Here is a 20,017-nt window from a genome sequence, read left to right on the forward strand (position 1 = left end):
GTGACAGTTATAAAGTGAAAACATTTTGCAATCCCTACCCAACACTCATTGCTTGTAAATCCTCTTCCACATAAAATTATTACTTAATATACTCATATCTTACAAAAACTATCTCAGTCTGTTTCTCCATTTACTCAAACACTTTCTTACAAAGTTTATCAACATATTTCTCCTAGCCATTGTTAATGTGCTACTTTTAGGGTAGTCAGCTACTTTGTTCACCATTTTTAAATATTCTAGCTTCTGCCAAAGAACAATATGTTTTTAGAGTGCTGGCTATTTATTATTATATGAAATTTCAGGTGAGTTTGCTAGTGGAAACCTACTACTCACATGCCTTTCTCTCCAGGGTATAGGACACTGGTATTTAACAAGTAAAGAATTGAGGCCAAATGGGCATTTTGGTATAAGATTTATTCACATTATCTATAGACTCTATTATGTTGGTCTCTTTAGCAACAACTAGTTGGGGGAATGTAATGGAGCTTCCACCCAGGGTTGAATTTAACTGACCAATAGCCCTGGGATTTACCCATCTAATCATGGTGGAGAAGCTGGAGAAGGTGACCCTGCAAACACACCCTACTTATTCTGCTTGCTGTGGAGAGAACCCAGCAGCCACATTGCCTGAATATACCATAACTGTGCTGTGTATGAATAATGACCTTTATTACCTTAACTCTGTCCATCGGGAAATGTGGCCCATATCAGTGCTACTCCACACATTGTTGTACATAGTTAATTCCATTCCCCAGGGTTGGGTAATGCTCTGCCTTCAAGGTTGTATGCCCAATCTTAAAAAATATGGTAATTACTTAAGAATAACCAGGAAGCCACCTCAAGAACACAAGTCTATGTCAAGAGATTTATTTTACCATAGTTAAATGGTTAATAGGGTTATTCATACCAATAAATTTGTGCCAATAAATTAGAAATTTTAGGTGAAATAGGCAGATTCCTAGAAAAACACAATTTACTAAAGGTGACACAAGGATAAATAAACATCTGAATAGTCCTAGATCTATTTTAAAAATTGAGTTCATAATTTAAAACTTTTGTTCCGAGAGAACCCCAGACCCGGATGGCTGTATCAATACATTCTTTCAAACATTTAAGGGAAAATATAGCATCAATCCATACATATCAAAATCTTCTAAATAAGAGAAAAAAGAAAATACATTCCAATTTGTTTTATGAGACCTGTACTTCTCCAAACCAGACAAGGACATTATAGGAAAGGACAATTATAAGCCTATTTCTTTTACGAACAGGTATGCAAATATCCTAAACAAGATATAAGCAGACCAAATGCAGCGATATAAAATCAGCATGGACTTTCAGTATTAAGTAGTGTTTATTCAATGAATACAAGATTGGTTTAACAGTTGACAGTCAATTAATGTAATTCACTGCATTAACAGAATGAGGGAAGAATTGCAAGATTGTTTCAATGTAGTAGAAAAAAATGATAAAGTTTTACTCCCATTTGTTATAAGCTTATGTCATATAATTGGAATAGAACTTCTTTAATTAGATATTTAAAAATAAACTAGCACAAATATCAGACTTACTATTGAAATATTGAAAATTTAGCAAATTAGAAATGAGTCAAGGATATCTTCTATCACCATTTATTTTCAATGTTAAAAGCTCTGTTTAGGGCCAGGAAGAAAGAAAAATAAATAAAAGTTATAAAGATGGGAAACGAAAAATAAATTTTCATTTTTTTCATAGGCAACTTCAGTTTTACCTAGAAAATCCAAAAGAACCCAGTGATTAATTATTAGAATGAGTTTAGCCATCTTCTGGATACAAGATTAATAAACAAGCATCAATTGCATGAACATATTAAAGGGCTATTACAACTGCATCAACCAATTAAACAATTACTCTACACAGCAAGAAGGATAAATTTTATCAACATAAATTGATCAAAAAGTTCCAGACAGGAAATGGTTTAATATTATTTGATTCAATTTATAAAACATTCAAAAACTTGTAAAACATTCAAAAACATGCAAAACCAGTATATGTTGTTGCAAGTCAGGACAGTGGTTATATCTGGGCAGGAAGTGAAGAGATACCTAGAGGGGAGAGAGGAGGCTTTGGTGATGCTGGTAACACTTTCTGGTTCTGGGTGATTGATACACCCATGCATGAGATTTGGAAATCTCCTCTAGTTGAGCATTTATGATTTGGGCAGTTTCCTGTGTTTGTGTTAAACTTCAGATAAAATTTTTCTTAAAAAAAATTGTATAATCTCTCTGTGTGTGTGTCTCTCTCTCTGCCTTTTCATTCCTACCCTTAACTCTTAACTTTTCTCTCTACTTAGGCCCATGATCACCACTTTCTTATCTCAATATATTACCCAAAGCAACTCTGTTAAACCAAAAATCAGATCACTTTTCTCCATTGTTCAAACAACTTAGTAATTTCCCATGTCACCTCTTATTCTTATTATGAGACAAAAGGCCCTCCATGATCTGCCCCCATGCTTCCCATCCTCATCTCTTTGGACACTGGTCTCGTAACTGTTCCTCAAACCCTTTTAACATCCATCCACCTGGGGTCTCTATCCCCAGACAGCTCAGCATCCATTCCTCCCCTCTTCTGGTTCTTTATTTAAATTTCACCTTTTCAATAAGGTCCCACTAAAGTTCGACACTATGATGTGAACACCATATATACTGCCCCAAATTTCCTAACACCCTCTTCACTTCTATTTTCCTTTAGCACTTATCAGCTGGTAATCCGGTATCCAAAATTTACAGTGTTAATTTTCGGTCTATCCTATAGGAATGCAAACTCTATGAAGACAGGGATTTTTTTTTCCCTGTGATTTTGCTGTATCTGCAATGCATCAGATATAGAAATGTTTAAAAAGCATTAGTTGAATGAACGAAGGAAGGAAGGAGCAAAACAAAAGATTAGACATGGGCTAACACTGGGTGTTCAGATGATGACTTGAATGTTCAGGCAAAACACCTTATATGCTGCCTCAGGTTAGAAGCATTCTAGTTACACAGGCGGGGATAAAACCTTAGCTGAATCATTTGTATAATTTTTTACTGTTAAAGGTAAAAACAAGTGAAATGTTTTGTCCACAGCTTGTAACTTTATTAGCTACAAAGGAGCCTCCTGAAGATAAATGCAATGGCTTAATTTCACCTTTTAATAATAAAAATGGGGATAATATACAACTTCTAGTTAATCTGGGATTCTAATCTGCTGAACTCATTTTGAACTTTAAATGAAAATACTCACCAAAAAAAAAAAAAAAAAAAAACAAAAAAAACTAGCAAAATTGCCTGACCTTAGAAGTCTGCCTTTTCTTGGAGCTAAATACTCTTTTTCACACATATGAAAAAATCCCAAAGTAATTGAATTACTAGAGGGATTTTTAGTATTAAAATGATATTTGTTGAGACTCCAAAATGCCATTTTGAAAAGAACTGATAATATAGCTTGAAAAATCCTTTGCTAAGCAGAATCTTTCAAGAGTGGTAATTTGGATAGGACTGAAGCAGAATTAAGTCGCAACAGGAGTTAGGGAAAAAGAGCCAAAAGCCAAATAACCTGAGCTTTACTGGAATTTGGTAAGGGAGTAGCTGAGAAGCTTGTCTGATTCATTTCCAGTTATAAAAAGAATTTTTGCATTGCCCTTTCATGGAGATTTAACTTCAAAGAGTTTATTAGCAACTGTCCCTGGGAAGGTGTAGGAGAGACCCCTTGTTCACACCGTAGTTTTCAAGAGCATGAACCCCTCACTATTTCATACCAATTAATTAGATTGTTAGAACAGGATCTTGGCCTCTGTATGAATATTTTAAATGTAAAACATTCTTTAGAGCATTTTTCAATCCAAGATGCCAAGATGCACACTTGGGGAGTTTAAAAAAAATAGCTGATGGCCAGCTTTCTACCTCTTTATTCTGATTTTATATTTTCCAGGAGTAGGGCCCAGGTATTAGAATTGTTCTCAGTTCTTTTAACACTTTGAAACTACAGTGTTGTTTCTATTTATTTAATTATTTTTATGTTCAGACTTCTGAGTTCTTCAACGTTTAAAGAAGCACCAGGAATTGAAGTCCACTGCCTTGATGGGAGTTGTGATTTCATTTCTGAATAAAATATTTGAAACTCTTTGATGGTTAATGCCAATTGTGGTTAATGCACCTGTATGTGTAAAAGATAAAATGGGATAATAAATCTGTTCCATTTTAATAAAAATTTGAAAGAATCTAATGTTTTCTCAAACGTGTTAGTTTTTATATATAAATAGATAGTTTCCGTTTACTGATTTTTCCATGTAATTATCCACTACAGTGGTAGATAAGAATTCTTTCAAGGAGAACATGAAGATGATTTGCTTTTTGTAACAGGTTAAACGTTTCCTTTTCTTGTCTAGCATTATGCATTCTTACTTAGCAATGGAATAATTTTATTTACAAGAAACGTAACTCGAGTCTTTTCCTAGAATTATTATAAAAGATTAGGACTAGAATTTAATAAAAAACAAATTGAATGCATGGCACAGAAAAGCTACCATTAGTGACCATCTAGTAACCTTGTTTTCATCAGAAATGCAGGATGTAACTGAAGACATATATGAGGAAATGCAGTCATTCTTAGTGGTGTCAGTTACAACTACTCGAGTACCCAAGACTCTGCCCTCTTGAATCATTCCCAGTAAAACGGTTTCATCCTTGTTATTAAATTTCTCGTCATGAACACATTACTCAGGACAAATCTTTCTCTGGAGCCAATGGAAAAATCCTCTGAATTAGAGTCTTAACACCTTTCCATGACATAAGACTCTCTTTTGGAAACTTCTTATGTTTCAGATCCCTTTCATGTCATAACTCCTCAATGCCAACTCATGGGCCACACAGTTAATTAAGGTTCTGAACGTGATTTACTCCTCTGTTCATTGGCACACATGCTTATACCTCACCTTGTGGAATGTTTTGGCGTTGCAAATCTAGTTTCAATATTTGCTTTGTCTTTGGACATATAATTGCTGTCTAAAATCTCATGAGAGAGTGGACTGAATTTTCTATTTTTCTCTTCTGTGAAGGAAAGTTTGGTATGTAGAGCAGAATGTCATTGTTTAATCTGGAATTTGGCCAGAACTCTGGGACTTGTGACTGGTTTGAATGAAGTGTGGAGGGATTTTTTTTTCTAATCACAAAAAGTCAAAGATGCCTTACATAACTCATGGAATATTCGTATAGCATGCTAGGGATCTAGCTTAGTGCTAACTTGAATGGGAAAATTTCAAAGACAAGGTTATACATATACTATTCCCTAGAGAAGTGAACTTCGTTGTCTAAGTGTGATAATTTACTATAGTTTATGAGATAATTGCTCCATATCATATACCCTAGGTGCCTGGAGGCAACTGAGTATTCTAGGAGAGTAAGCCTTTTTTTTAAAACATATATTTACTGGCTTCTACAGAACTAAAACAATTCAGTTATGATGGAGACTTATGATCATAAAAATAATACTATTGACAAGACAGTCTGTACTTTAGTATGATCCAAGCATAATATTTATATTATTGTATACATTTACACAATCTGAATCTTTTCCCAACTTTAATTACCTGGACCAGATTGCTTCACAGGCAAATTCTATCAAGCATTTAGAGAACAGCTAACATCTATCCTTCTCAAACACTTCCAAAATATAGCAGAGGGAGGATGGTTAATGCCAATTGTGGTTGGCATTAACCATCCCAAGCTCATTCTACGAAGTCAGCATCACCGTGATACCAAAACCAAACAAAGATGTCATGAAGAAAGAAAACTACAGTCCAATATCACTAATGAACATAGATGCAAAACTCCTCAACAAAATACTAGCAATCAGAATCGAATAGCACATTAAAAGGATCATACACCATGATCAGTTGGGGTTTATCCCAGGAATGCAACCATTCTTTAATATATGCAAATCAATGTGATATATCATATTAACAAATTGAAGGAGAAAAACTATATGATCATCTCAATAGATGCAGAAAGAGCTTTCAATAAAATTCAACACATATTTATGATAAAAAATCCAGAAAGTAGACATAGAGGGAACTTAACTCAACATAATAAAGGCCATATATGACAAACCCACAGCCAACATCATTCTCAATGGTGAAAAACTGAAACGATCTCCTCTAAAACAGGAACAAGACAAGATTGTCCACTCTCACCACTATTATTCAACATAGTTTTGGAAGTTTTAGCCACAACAATCAGAGAAGAAAAAGAAATAAAAGGAATCTAAATCAGAAAAGAAGAAGTAAAGCTGACACTGTTTGCAGATGACATGATACTATACATAGAGAATCCTAAAGATGCTGCCAGAAAACTACTAGAGTTAATCAATGAATTTGGTAAAGTAGCAGGATACAAAATTAATGCACAGAAATCTCTTACATTCCTGTACACTAATGATTAAATATCTGAAAGAGAAATTAAGGAAAAACTCCCATTTACCATTGCAACAAAAAGAATAAAATACCTAGGAATAAACCTACTTAAGGAGACAAAAACCTGCATGCAGAAAACTATAAGACACTGATGAAACAAATTAAAGATGACACAAACAGATGGAGAGATATACCATGTTCTTGGATTGGAAGTATCAACATTGTGAAAATGACTATACTACCCAAAGCAATCTACAGATTCAATGCAATTCCTATCAAACTACCAATGGCATTTTTCACAGAACTAGAACAAAAAATTTCACAATTTGTATCGAAACACAAAAGACTCCGAATAGAGAAAGCAATCTTGAGAAAGAAAAACCGACCTGGAGGAATCAGGGTCCCTGACTTCAGACTATATTACAAAGATATAGTAATCAACACAGTGTGGTACTGGCACAAAAAAACAGAAAGATAGATCAATGGAACAGGATAGAAAGCCCAGAGATGAACCCAAGCACATATGGTCACCTTATCTTTGATAAAGGAGGCAAGAATATACAATGGAGAAAAGACAGCCTCTTCCATAAGTGGTGCTGGGAAAACTGGACAACTACATGTAAAAGAATGAAATTAGAATACTCCCTAACACCATACACAAAAATAAACTCAAAATGGATAAAAGACATAAATGTAAGGCCAGACACTATAAAACTCTTAGAGGAAAACCTAGGCAGAACACTCTATGACATAAATCACAGTAATATCCCTTTTGACCCACCTCCCAGATAAATGGAAATAAAAACAAATATAAACAAATGGGATCTAATGAAACTTAAAAGCTTTTGCATAGCACAGGAAACCATAAACAAGATGAAAACACAACCGTCAAAATGGGAGAAAATATTTGCAAATGAGGAAACTGACAAAGGATTTATCTCCAAAATATACAAGCAGCTCATGCAGCTCCATATCAAAAAGACAAACAACCCAATCCAAAAATGGGCAGAAGACATAAATAGACATTTCTACAAAGAAGATATACAGACTGCCAACACACACATGAAAGAATGCTCAACATCATTAATCATTAGAGAAATGAAAATCAAAACTCCAATGAGGTATCACCTCACACCAGTCAGAATGGCCATCATCAAAAAATCTACAAACAATAAATGCTGGGACAAAGTGAGAGAGTGGCATGGACTTATAAATACTACCAAATGTAAAATAGATAGCTAGTGGGAAGTAGCAACATAGCACAGCGAGATCAGCTTGGTGCTTTCTGACTACCTAGAGGGGTGGGATAGGGAGGGTGGGAGGGAGACGCAAGAGGAAGGATATGTGGGGATATATGTATATGTGTAACTGATTCACTTTGTTTTAAAGCAGAAACTAACACACCATTATAAATCAATTATACTACAATAAAGATGTTAAAAAAATGCTGGAGAGGGTGTGCAGAAAAGGGAACTCTCTTGCTCTGTTGGTAGGAATGTAAATTGATACAGCCACTATGGAGAACAGTATGGAGCTTCTTTAATAAACTAAAAATAGAACTACCATGCGACCCAGAAATCCCGCTACTGGGCATATACCCTGAGAAAACCATAATTCAAAAAGAGTAATGTACCACAATGTTCATTGCATCTCTATTTACAATAGCCAGGGCATGGAAGCAACTTAAGTGTCCGACTGATGAATGGATAAAGAAGATGTGGCACATATATACGATGGGATATAATTCAGTCTTAAAAAGAAATGAAATTGAGTTCTTTGTAGGGAGGTGGATGTACACAGAGTCTGTCATACAGAGTGAAGTAAGTCAGAAAGATAAAAACAAATACTGTATGCCAACACATATATATATGGAATCTTAAAAAAAAAAATCATTCTGAAGAACCTAGGGGCAGGACAGGAATAAAGATTCAGATGTAGAGAATGGACTTGTGGACACAGGGAGGGGGAAGGGTAAGCTGGGATGAAGTGAGAGTGTGGCATGGGCTTATATATACTACCAAATGTAAAATAGATAGCTAGTGGGAAGCAGGTGTATAGTACAGAAGATCACCTCGGTGCTTTGTGACCACCTAGAAGGGTGGGATAGGGAGAGTAGGAGGGAGACACAAGAGGGACAAGATATGGGGATATATGTATATGTATAGCTGATTCACTTTGTTATACAGCAGAAGCTAACACAACATTGTAAAACAATTATACTCCAATAAAGATGTTAAAAAAAATTGGGTGATCTGGGTTGATGAGTATGACTTTTCTGACTCCAAAGTCTATGCATATTTCACAATGAGGTTCTCCCACTATGTCTTGTGTCCTGTATCTCACATTTCCAAGGGAGACTAAACATTGAGTGTAGACCTTCCTCTAATACTATGAGCATAACATTATTTAGTTAAATACTGTTTATAGAACAGTATTTATAGTGGAGTGTGCATACTGATAAACATCTTGAAAATATGTTACTATCATTTTCTAAACAAATTTTTAGCTTCATTTTTTTCATAACTTTTGAATTCCTTATTAAATACTTAAGGAATCAGCCCTCTAAAGGAATTAAGTTCAGTTATTTGTGAATGTAGGCAGTATATTATTACCAACAGAATATAAAAAGAACTGTAAGAAATAGTCAGTTTAATGATTTTGGAATTTAATATGCTTCTAAGAAAGCTATCTATCATTTGACAGATGTTGTCTTCTGGACCGAAATTTTCACTAAGCAGTTATCTGTTTAAAGTGCAAGAATATTAATTTTAAATGCTAGTACACCAAAGCACCACCTGCAGGTAATTGAACTGTACAGTAAGATTAATGACAAAGTAACCTATTATGGAAAAAAATAATTGATCATTTTTCTCTGAAACATGGCCTTTTTCTTCTGTTCTAATAACAAACTTATGAGAGTTTCCATCTGTAAAATATTCAAGATATGCACTGTAGTTAAAGTTTTTAGTTGCTTAATGTACAAACAATATTCCTGGCACAACTTAATTCCTCTTTGTCCTCTTAAGCCTGACAGCACTATGGCAGAGTGATTTGATAAATTATTTGATACACTTATTAAAATTATGTATTATACATGTATGCTGACAATTGAATTTGGTTTTTGCCCCAAGGCAAGATATATAGATATAAGATATATAATTAAAGAATATATAATAATTAAAAATATATAATTTTTTAAAGTATGTTAATGTGCCATCCATTAGTAATTTTACCATTTCCTCTCTTTTATTTACTTCCTTTAGAGTCAATCTTGGTTTGCTTTATAATTAGGTGAAAACTGTTACTTAACTTTTGCAATAGGTAAATCAAATTCAAAATTGAATTTGAACTCTGCCACTTAATCATTTGCTTTCAAAGTATATGGCTGTGGTCTCAATCAATGGCATGGAATTTTACAATGGCATTAGAATGGCACATTCATCTCTTGTCAGCAAAATAAAGCATGGAGCTGTCTGTTCCAAAAGGCTAGAAAAGGGAAACATCAATAATATCCTTCACTGATTTGACTGCTGTAATCGTTGTCCTTATATTAAGATAACCATATATTTTTATCACTTTGACCTTGTCTCTCCATTTGTAATTGCCTTTACTTTAAGTCGTATGTAAATGTTCTGCTCTGTTATATTGCAAGCCAACACTTTTTTTTTAAAACCACCAAAGAATGTAGCAAAAGTTGAATGATTCAGAATTCTATCAAAAAGTATAATGCACAATTTTTAAAGAAGACACTACTTTACAGGTACATTTTAGAAAAAACACAAGAGTTGAAATCATTTTAAAAGATGATGCGAGTGCCTACAACAAATGTGACTTGGTGGAGGAACTGAAGTCACATGAGACAGTGATAAGGTTCCCTGGAAATCTAGAGGGCAGACGAGGAATCATGTGTAGTATGTGAATAGTTTAGATTAGAGTAAAAGACATATTAATGAAAATTTGTGGAAGAATAAACATCTTGCTATGCATAGTGAAGGGCCCCCATCCCTGTAAGATGGGGAAACGGAAAAAGAGTTTTCTCTGGAGAAGGAAAACAAAGTCTAATATTTATTGTTTACTAGATTGTTTACTATTGTTTCCTCTTTGACCAGGACATGCTCATCTCTGTGTTGCAAGTGAGTTTTTCATTTATTAACAAAACAATAAATTGGAAAAATGCTTTTTAAAAGCAGAATTGTATTGTCTTAACCTTCTTTCATTCTGCTATCCTATTTTCTTTCTTGTAAACTTTCTCCTATTAGTGGTTTATTTCTACTAACATTATTTTGGCATTATTATCATTCCCTAACTCTTTAAAATCTGATTTCTCATCCATAACATTTAGCGGAAATTACACTAACAAAAACCAGCAGTGGTTCTTGAATCCACTGATCCCACACCTACTTCAAACTCAGTAGACAAAGTTAAAGAATACATTTGTGAATATCTTTGGCTCTATGAAATCACACTGTGCTTATTTGATTACTTCTCTTTGTCCAGTTTGTATATGACTCATTTATAAGCTCATAATTCTGCTACTTCCAAAAGTCTGGTTAGTCCCACACTGATTTACTTTCTACCCTTAAAGAAATGCATATGAAACTCACCACATCTGTTTTCAAGAATTTAAATGCATACCGCTACCTTCAAACTCACTGAAGCTGAGGTTTCATATTTCCCCCTACCTATGGAATATTCCACTGAAATACTAATAAATATATTTTATAAATGTATTAATAAATGTATCTGTTTATTACCTTGAGCTCATTAAATCTGAATTGAATACACTGCATTTCTCTTCCAAACCATTTACAATTCCAAATTTTACTATTTCTGATGATGTCACCACTATTTTTTCAATATCCATGTTTAAAAACCTTGGCATCCTTTTGGCCTCCTTATCTTTCTTCTCCATCCTCCAAAACCATCATACATTCCACATGTGAAGACCATGTCCTCTTTATTCCATAATGAAAATCTGGATGCTATTGATGGATAAAGAGTCTATTACATATGTGTAATTAATATTTATTTGTTTTATTTTTATTTCTATGTCATTGCTTCATAATGGCCTCCTTTCCATAAAGAAGCCAAGACTGCAGACTTCAGCTGCAATTTTGAGGTTCTTTTCTGGTCCAATGTTCCTTATATTTCCAGGCCGAGCTCCCTAGGTGTTGGGGTCAATCCAAAATTCTTGGATTATTTTAGCCTCTCATTGCACATAAAATCATGGCATTTTGAGAGGTGTGTGGTAAACAGGAGGGGGTTGTTGCCAAGCACATATTCCCAAGCAATTTCTTAAATGGCACAGATTAATTTCTACATTTGGGATATGGAAGTTGCCAAGTCAGCCTATGAGCATTCCAACTTCAATACCTGGCCCAGCTAATGTGTAACAGTGTTACTATTTTTAAGGTAACAATGAAGGCGTGAGCAGTGTTAACTGCTCCTTACAGTTTTTCAAGATGGCAATAATGAGAACAGAGGTCAGTTTCTAGATTCCAGGACAATTTAGCAGGCAAACTTCAATAAGGATTTTTTCTCTCCACCATTACAGCCTCTGCTTTTACCTGAATTTCTATTCAGTTCTCTTCTGAATATTAATAGCAAGATTTCCAGAGGGAAATTTTTGCTCTGGACTGTTGGATTTGATATTTTTTTCTTCTCAAGCTATTTAGATGTCATTTTTATCAATTTCAATCTCTATTTAGCAATAGAAATTCTGACCTCACAATTTTCATGTTCTGTATTCTTTCAAATCTTCTTAAAACTGTCTTTCATTTAAGCATTGTAAGCTTTTCCACAGAGGAAAATATAATAAGTCAAATTTGGTTTCATATCCCCCATGGGAATTGGTGTGACTACAGCACTTAATAGCTAACAGAAAGCAAATGGTGTCAGAGGTAAATTGACCTATCTACTAATTTAATTTTAGCTGAATTAAACTATAAATAAGATTGAAGTTTTCTTCTAAATTAGGAAAGGAATCAGGCAACTAAGATAAAGCTGGGTTTGAGAAAATTCAGGAAATGAGAAACAAATCTATTTCCATTCTTATTGTTATTTGAAACAATAAGTTCCTTCCTAGTTTGGACCTGTATCATTCTCCAAAAAAAAAAAAAAAGCACAAAACTCTTTTATATCAAAGAGTTTAAGACAAAGACATAGCTCACTTAACATTTTTATGAATGTGTATTTACTTCCTGCCTGAAATCAGTTCTTGAATGAGAAGTTGCTGGTAGAAAGCTGGGCCATTGGAACTAGAAGAGGCAAGAACTCTTAATTCCAACTTTGTCACGGACATTCTGTGTGGTGTCATGTGAAGAACCCACCCTGAATCTGCTTATCTACATCAGACAGGATTCACTTGTATCTGAAAAGAGCTTGAGGGTGTAAAACCCTAACTACCAGGGATATTATTTTCTAATTAACCATTTTTATTTTCTTTTCAATTCTCTTTTCTCATTTTCTCAATAAAGCAGTAATGCTCACAAAATGTGGAATCTATTTTTTTTTAAATAATGTTTTATCATTAACCTACAGAAGAGAATATTTTTTCAAAACCATTTTAATATATGATGAAATCTCTTTAGAATCATTTCCTTTATTTTAATATGACCTGATTCTTCCCTACAATAACAATTTGTCTCTTAAAATAACAATGGCGCCAGAGAGATCCTTTCATAAGAGTAAACTCAGAAATAATTTCTGTATCTTTACTAGCTGGCTTTCCTTTTGAACTTTGTGCAGTCCTAAATGGTTCCTGTAGGAAATTATAAAAATAACTTAAGTCCTAATGAGAAAACAAGTCTACAAAGCATTATTCAGAGATTGTCATCCCCTGAGTTGTGTTTATACGTGACAGGGTTCTATTGTTTTATGTCATTATTCATGATCTCAAACTGTCTGTTCTAATTTCCAAGAAATGCTAAGTAAAAGGAGGGTTTCAAATTCAGGAAGAAGTTTTTCCCCTTTCACTGAGAATGGAATTATAGCTGGAAACATGGTCGATTAGTTACATGACACTTGTTTACTTGTGAGTTTCTATAAATGCTGCTGAGTATTCTTTGTTTCAAGGATGAAAAGGTACGATTTGGGCAAAAGTTAGTCATAAGAAATTCTCCTAATACAAATGAGAAACAGATGAGAAATGTTAAGTTTTCTTATTGGTTTCACATTAAATCTGTTGTTTTTAATGCTATCTTTGCATAGGGCATGCATCATTATATTTTACATATATGCTCAACTGAGTCTCTGAAAAAAGAAAAATAAGGTTGTATTATAATATGGGAAATGAAACTATATATTTTATTTTCTGATAAAGCAATTAAGGAGCATTCTAGATTCTCTTAAGAATATTACTTTTTTAATGCCAATTATTGCAGAAAAGTGTATTTGTATAATTTTGGCAGATATTAACATCAGACTATGAAAAACATTGGGATGGTGATAGTCAGCATTATTTTTTTTTCGAAAGAATTTTAATGGGTAAAATCATACTTCAGTGAACATAGCTCTTCAATTTTACAAATCTAAAGATTTGTTCTCTTGGTATTTTTTGTCATTCTGGGCTGGTTTGTTATGCCAAAACCAATTTTAGTTACATGCATAGCCTTAGGGGAAAAGGTAAGGAAAGCATCCTATTGGGTAGCCATTGGTATGCAAAGCTATCTGGTGGGATAATTTTTTTTTAACATCTTTATTGGGGTATAATTGCTTTACAATAGTGTGTTAGTTTCTGCTTTATAACAAAGTGAATCAGTTATACATATACATATGTTCCCATATCTCTTCCCTCTTGCGGCTCCCTCCCTCCCACCCTCCCTATCCCACCTCTCCAGGCTGTCACAAAGCACCAAGCCGATATCCCTGTGCCATGCGGCTGCTTCCCACTAGCTATCTACCTTACGTTTGTTAGTGTATATATGTCCATGCCACTCTCTCACTTTGTCACAGCTCACCCTTCCCCCTCCCCATATCCTCAAGTCCGTTCTCCAGTAGGTCTGTGTCTTTATTCCTGTCTTACCCCTAGGTTATTCATGACATTTTTTCTTTCTTAAATTCCATATATATGTGTTAGCATACGGTATTTGTCTTTCTCTTTCTGACTTACTTCACTCTGTATGACAGACTCTAGGTCTATCCACCTCATTACAAATAGCTCAATTTCGTTTCTTTTTATGGCTGAGTAATATTCCATTGTATATATGTGCCACATCTTGTCCTCATGTCTAATTTGTCAAATCATTACATGGCCTCCAACATTCAGTGTACTGGAAGGAAAGGCAGTATAGATCAGCACATCAGCCTGCATAGATAGGTTTATACCCATTCTGTAATCTGCATTATCCAATCTTGGAGAAGTTAAGACTTATTTTAAACAGTATTCAAAGATCAGAGAAGTTTAGGATCTGGCATTGGCAGCCGGTCATTTCAGTAAAACCTGCACTCAGTATCAAACCCGTCTTGAATATTTCTGGTCACAGGATTCAAAAAAAAGAAAAAATGTCACTGCTTTGTATAGTGTTTATTTATAATTTTTATCTGAATATAAATAAAAATAAAAAGAACTTAGTGTGTATTCACTAAAAATTTAACTTTCCTTCTTGTGGATAAAATAGGAAGTTCTTCTAGGGCTGCTTGAAACTTACCTGGCCAGACTTTTCACTCTCATAAACCTTCCCCAGTTTTGTATCTGGGCCCATAGTCTTGACTCTGTACCCTCCTTCTACTTTTTCTGAACATTTAGAAGTTTCCACCAAGACCCAGCTCAAATGTCACTTCCTCTCTGCAGACTCTTCTGTCTCCCCAGGTAGTAAGTACTGCCCTCCTTTATTTTCCATCATTCTTTGTCAACATTTTATTTAACTTCTATGAAAATGCTTATGAAAATACTATCTCTTTGAAAAAAGTTTATTTTGTCCACTATACTGTGGGCTTTTCAAGAACTATGACTGTGACATTTTTTTCTTTGCATCTCCAGACAGAAACTAGCAAAACACCTAGGGATAAAATGTCAGTCATAAATGTTTGTGGATTAATATATGAATGAAAGAATTGTGAATGTAATTGTCTCACCTCTGGCAAAAACACATGGTTTCTACCTGGGAGGATGTTTACATTTTCTATTCTGTTTTGTAGCCATACAAGGAAAAGATTCTTAGTAATGATATTAACAACAATGCTTTAGTCAGAATATGGCCTGCAATCCATTAAAATAATTGAAGATCTTTGAAAATACTGTGTAAACAAAATACAGTCATAACCATGAACAACTTCAGTTGTAAGGTGGTGGCTGCCATAAGTTGCTCAGAGAGGAGCTGTTCATTCAGGAATTTTTGAAACAGTGGTGACCATGGAGATCACACTCTTTGTTAATCCTAATGGCACTGAAGCATTTCTATATTGATATGTCATTTATGAAACAATGGTTCCTTAAGTTTACTTAAAACACTGTCTTCCTACTTCCATTTCTATTTCTGACTTGGTGATGGATGATTCATCAGCTTATATTAAGTCCAGGGATGACAATCAAATTGGGTGAAACTAATGCTAGGCTGTCATGTGTGACATGACTGACATCCTATGTCCCTTTTTTCGTTTATAATAATGAAGTTCACATCTAGCCATCCCCCTTGTGACAATTCAACTTCTTCTAATTTAAGAGAATGTTTCTATCTTGCTCTTTGACCTTTGCTGCAGCTCTTTTGTCTCCTGTGCAGGGGCCATGTCTGCAGTGGCTGATGAATTGATGTTATACTTCCTGTCTCAATGACAATTGCTCTCTGAACTATCTTCCTTATTGTTACTTTGCTCACCGAATTGTAATTCTTAAAGTAGCTCACAACAAAGGAGCCATACTCTCCCAACTTCTCATGTTAAAATGTTATTCCCCTTTTATTTATCCTGTTCTGTCCATGTTGATAGTCTCACATGGACTACTTCATAATTTTGTTTCTAAAAGTTCTCTGTAATCAGAAATTAACAGTGACCTTAAAGTGAGCTTGAATTTCTGACTTTTCCATCTCTCATGGACTGAGTAGTTTTATTTATATCTGTAACTACTTTAGCTATTAGTACGAGGTCTGGCTTGTGTCCCTTGTGCAATAAGAAGTTCTAAAGTGAATATTTACTCTGTATTGTGAGTCTGATTCCACCTGGGCTTCCTAGTTCTTCTGGACCATTTTTAACTCCAATACTTAATCCCACTCAGGCTTCTACTTCCCTCCCCTTCAGTCACATCCTGATCTTTTTTCCGTGCACCTCTCACTGTCAATGTCCTTGGTCAGGTATGCAAAAGAGCAGCAAAGCTTTGAGAATGGCACCTGATTTGTGGAAATGATGGGTACAATTCGAATTCTCTTCATCTCACTATGTTAGCATTTCTTACGCAGTTTAGAGAGTTTGACATTACTTAGGATTGAAATAAATATCTATTTTATCAGACGTTATGTGTGTGTGTGTGTTCTGCATACCAGAGGTTATCTACAAAAAGTGTTTAGATCTGTTTAATCTTGCAATAAAAGGCTGTAATGATGATGATTATCTGAATATTTACATTTATAAACCAAAAGACCAAATAAAACATTTTCTATAGCCAAAAGACTCTAAGCAGTGACAGTACTTAATATAAATATATGATGAAAAAAATATCATGCCAATGTTGTCTTAGAGTTTTAATGGAGCAAAAATACTCATTTCCCTTTAAATAAATAGTGTACACTGAGTCAATGTCTGCCCTCTTGTCTTTCACATCATGTATTCATCCATCATTAACCATCAGGAGAGTTAGACTTTCACTCCTGTATTTAAAACTGTCCAAGAACAACTAGTGGATCAAGTTGGCAAAAGTAGACACTTAAGACATGGTGTGCTGGGAGACTTTGTTTCCATTCTGACTCTCCTCCCCAACAGTCTGGATGATCTGAGACAGGTTGCCCACCTTTTGGTGTCTATATTCTATCATCTCTAAAAGATGGAGCTTGGATTAAAAATCTATAAGGCCACTTACAAGTCACTAAATTTGTGAGTTTTTCCATTTATTTTGTTGGGGTAGCATGAAGCTTAACCATTTTAAACTATATAGTTCAGTAATATTAAATGTATCCACATTGTAGTGAACAAATCTCTAAGTTTTTTGTTTGTTTGTTTGTTTTTTATCTTACAAATCTGAAACTCTATACCCATTAACAATGACTCCTTTTTCCCTCCATCCCCCAGTTCTTGATAATCATCACTATACTTTTCGTCTCTATGAACTTATCTACTTTAGATATCTTATGCAAGTGTAATAATTCAGTATTTGTCTATGTGTGACTGGCTTATTTCACTTATCATAAAGTCTTCAAGGTTTAACCACATTGTAGCATCTGTCAGGATTCCCTTCCTTTTTAAGGCTGAATAACAGTTCATTGTATGAATATAACACATTTTCTTTACTCATTCATTTGTCGATGGACATTTGTGCTGCTTCCATCTCTTTCCAACTCTTTGCTATTGTGAACAGTGTTGTTATGAACATAGGTGTGCAGATATCTCTTCAAGATTCTGCTTTCAATTTTTTTTGGATACACACCCAGAAGTGAGATTGCTGGATAATATAATAGTTCTACTTTTAATTTTTTGAGGAAACTCCATACTATTTTCCATAGTAATTGCACCATTTTACAATCTCAAACAGTGAATAATACTCACCAATACTTATTTTCTATGTTTTAATAGCAGTCATACTAATGGGTGCAAGATGATATTCTATTGTGATTTCAATTTGCATTTCTCTCTTAATTAGTGATCTAGAGCATCTTTTCATATGCTTTTTGGACACATATATATTGTTTGAAGAAATTTTTATTTAAGTCCTTTGCCCAAATTAGGTTATTTGAATTTTTTGAAGTCATAAGTTTCTTTATATATTTGGGATATTAACCCCTTATCAAATATATGATTTGCAAATATTTTCTCCAGTTCCATAGATTGCATTTGTTCATTGTGTCTCTTAATGTACAAAAGTTTTTAACTCTGATGTATGTAGTCCTTTTTGCATATGTTTGCTTTTGTTGCCTGTACTCTTGGTGTCACATCCAAGATATCATTGTCAAGTCCAATTATTGATACACAAAACTTGTCCCCTGTGTTTTCTTCTAGGAGTTTTAAATTTGTAATGTTTAAAACTTTGTCCTTTTTTAAATCAGAGAAGAACTGTCTCATTTAGGGTTGGCCATGAAACTAAAGAGGAAAGTAATTTGACAATGATTAGAATTCTTGTATATTTTTGTCTCATTGATCATGGTTGTAAAAACTAATCAACCCATTTTACTGTGCATATAGTTAAAGTATTACTGGAAGTATTAATAATTTATTTCAGAAATGGAAAAATGCTTCAGTTGAATTATATATATCATTATGAGGTCACATAAAATTTTTGATTATCCTTATAAGAATTCTTGTACATTTCTTCCTCTGTACTTTTGTCAGTCTCTCTCCCACACCTCTCTGCTTATTAATTCAAGCCTTCCTATAAGGCCCAGGTAAATCTCCATTCACTGGACTTCCCTGGTTGTCCAGTGGTTAAGACTCCGTGCTTTCAATGCAGGGAGCAAGGGTTCCATCCCTGGTCAAGGAACTCACATGCCACGTGGTGTGGCCACAAAAAAAAGAAAATCCATATTCATGAAGTTTTGTTCTATTTCTTCATTCCATGTGTATTCCTTTTCTCTCTGAGTTAGTTCATACTTATTCTTTTTACGCTTTAACTCTCCGTATACTAACTTCTATTGTTACAGTTTTGTTTGTAAATGAAGCAAGTTGAATAAGGTAGAAATTTACTCCTGTGGGATTGAAGGGGATCCACACTATTTTCCCCTGAAATTTCTCTCTGAGTTATTAAACATAAGAATCAAACAACAAACTATTTCTAGTAGCCTGAGATTCCATTATGCCTGTGGTAGCAGTGCTATAGATAGATCAAGGAAATAGTTTCAGGGAAAGGTGACAACAGCTTGCCCATCAGCTGTGTCAGTGTGATAGCCTCTTGGCCACACTTAACTGAAGCCTTGGATAAATCAGAGCATCTGTTGTGGTAGGAGCAGCAACAGGTGCAAACCCAAGACCAGTCTAATTACACAGAGAGGAAATAACACAAAATGGTAACATGAGTTACCTCTGAATCATGAGTTTATATATGACTTTTAATTTCTTTATATGAATCTTTATTTTTCAAGCATTCTACAATAAGCCTATATTGTTTTAATAGCCAGGGAAAAGTTAATTAAAAATATACAGGAATAAAGGAATTATAATAGCTGAGAGATTTTACAAAAAAGAATGTAGAATCACATTTTTTTCTACACTGCATGAAATAGAAACTACTGTTGAAGAGTGGTATGGCAGTGTGTGTGTACATGTATGTGTATTGAAAGTGAAGTATGGAGTGTTGGGACTGGAGCTTGCTAAGATTTCAGTGATTATTTTATGCTAGCAAGGGCTCAGTCACCTGAATTTCCTTTTGTGTCCTTCTTAAACTGGTGTCTTGGGAGTAACAAGTTTAAATCTCTTGAAAATCTTCATCTAGATTGTAAATTCTTTTTACAA

The sequence above is a fragment of the Delphinus delphis genome, chromosome 4 (assembly GCF_949987515.2).
Source record: "Delphinus delphis chromosome 4, mDelDel1.2, whole genome shotgun sequence".
In the NCBI taxonomy this organism is placed as follows: Eukaryota; Metazoa; Chordata; class Mammalia; order Artiodactyla; family Delphinidae; genus Delphinus; species Delphinus delphis.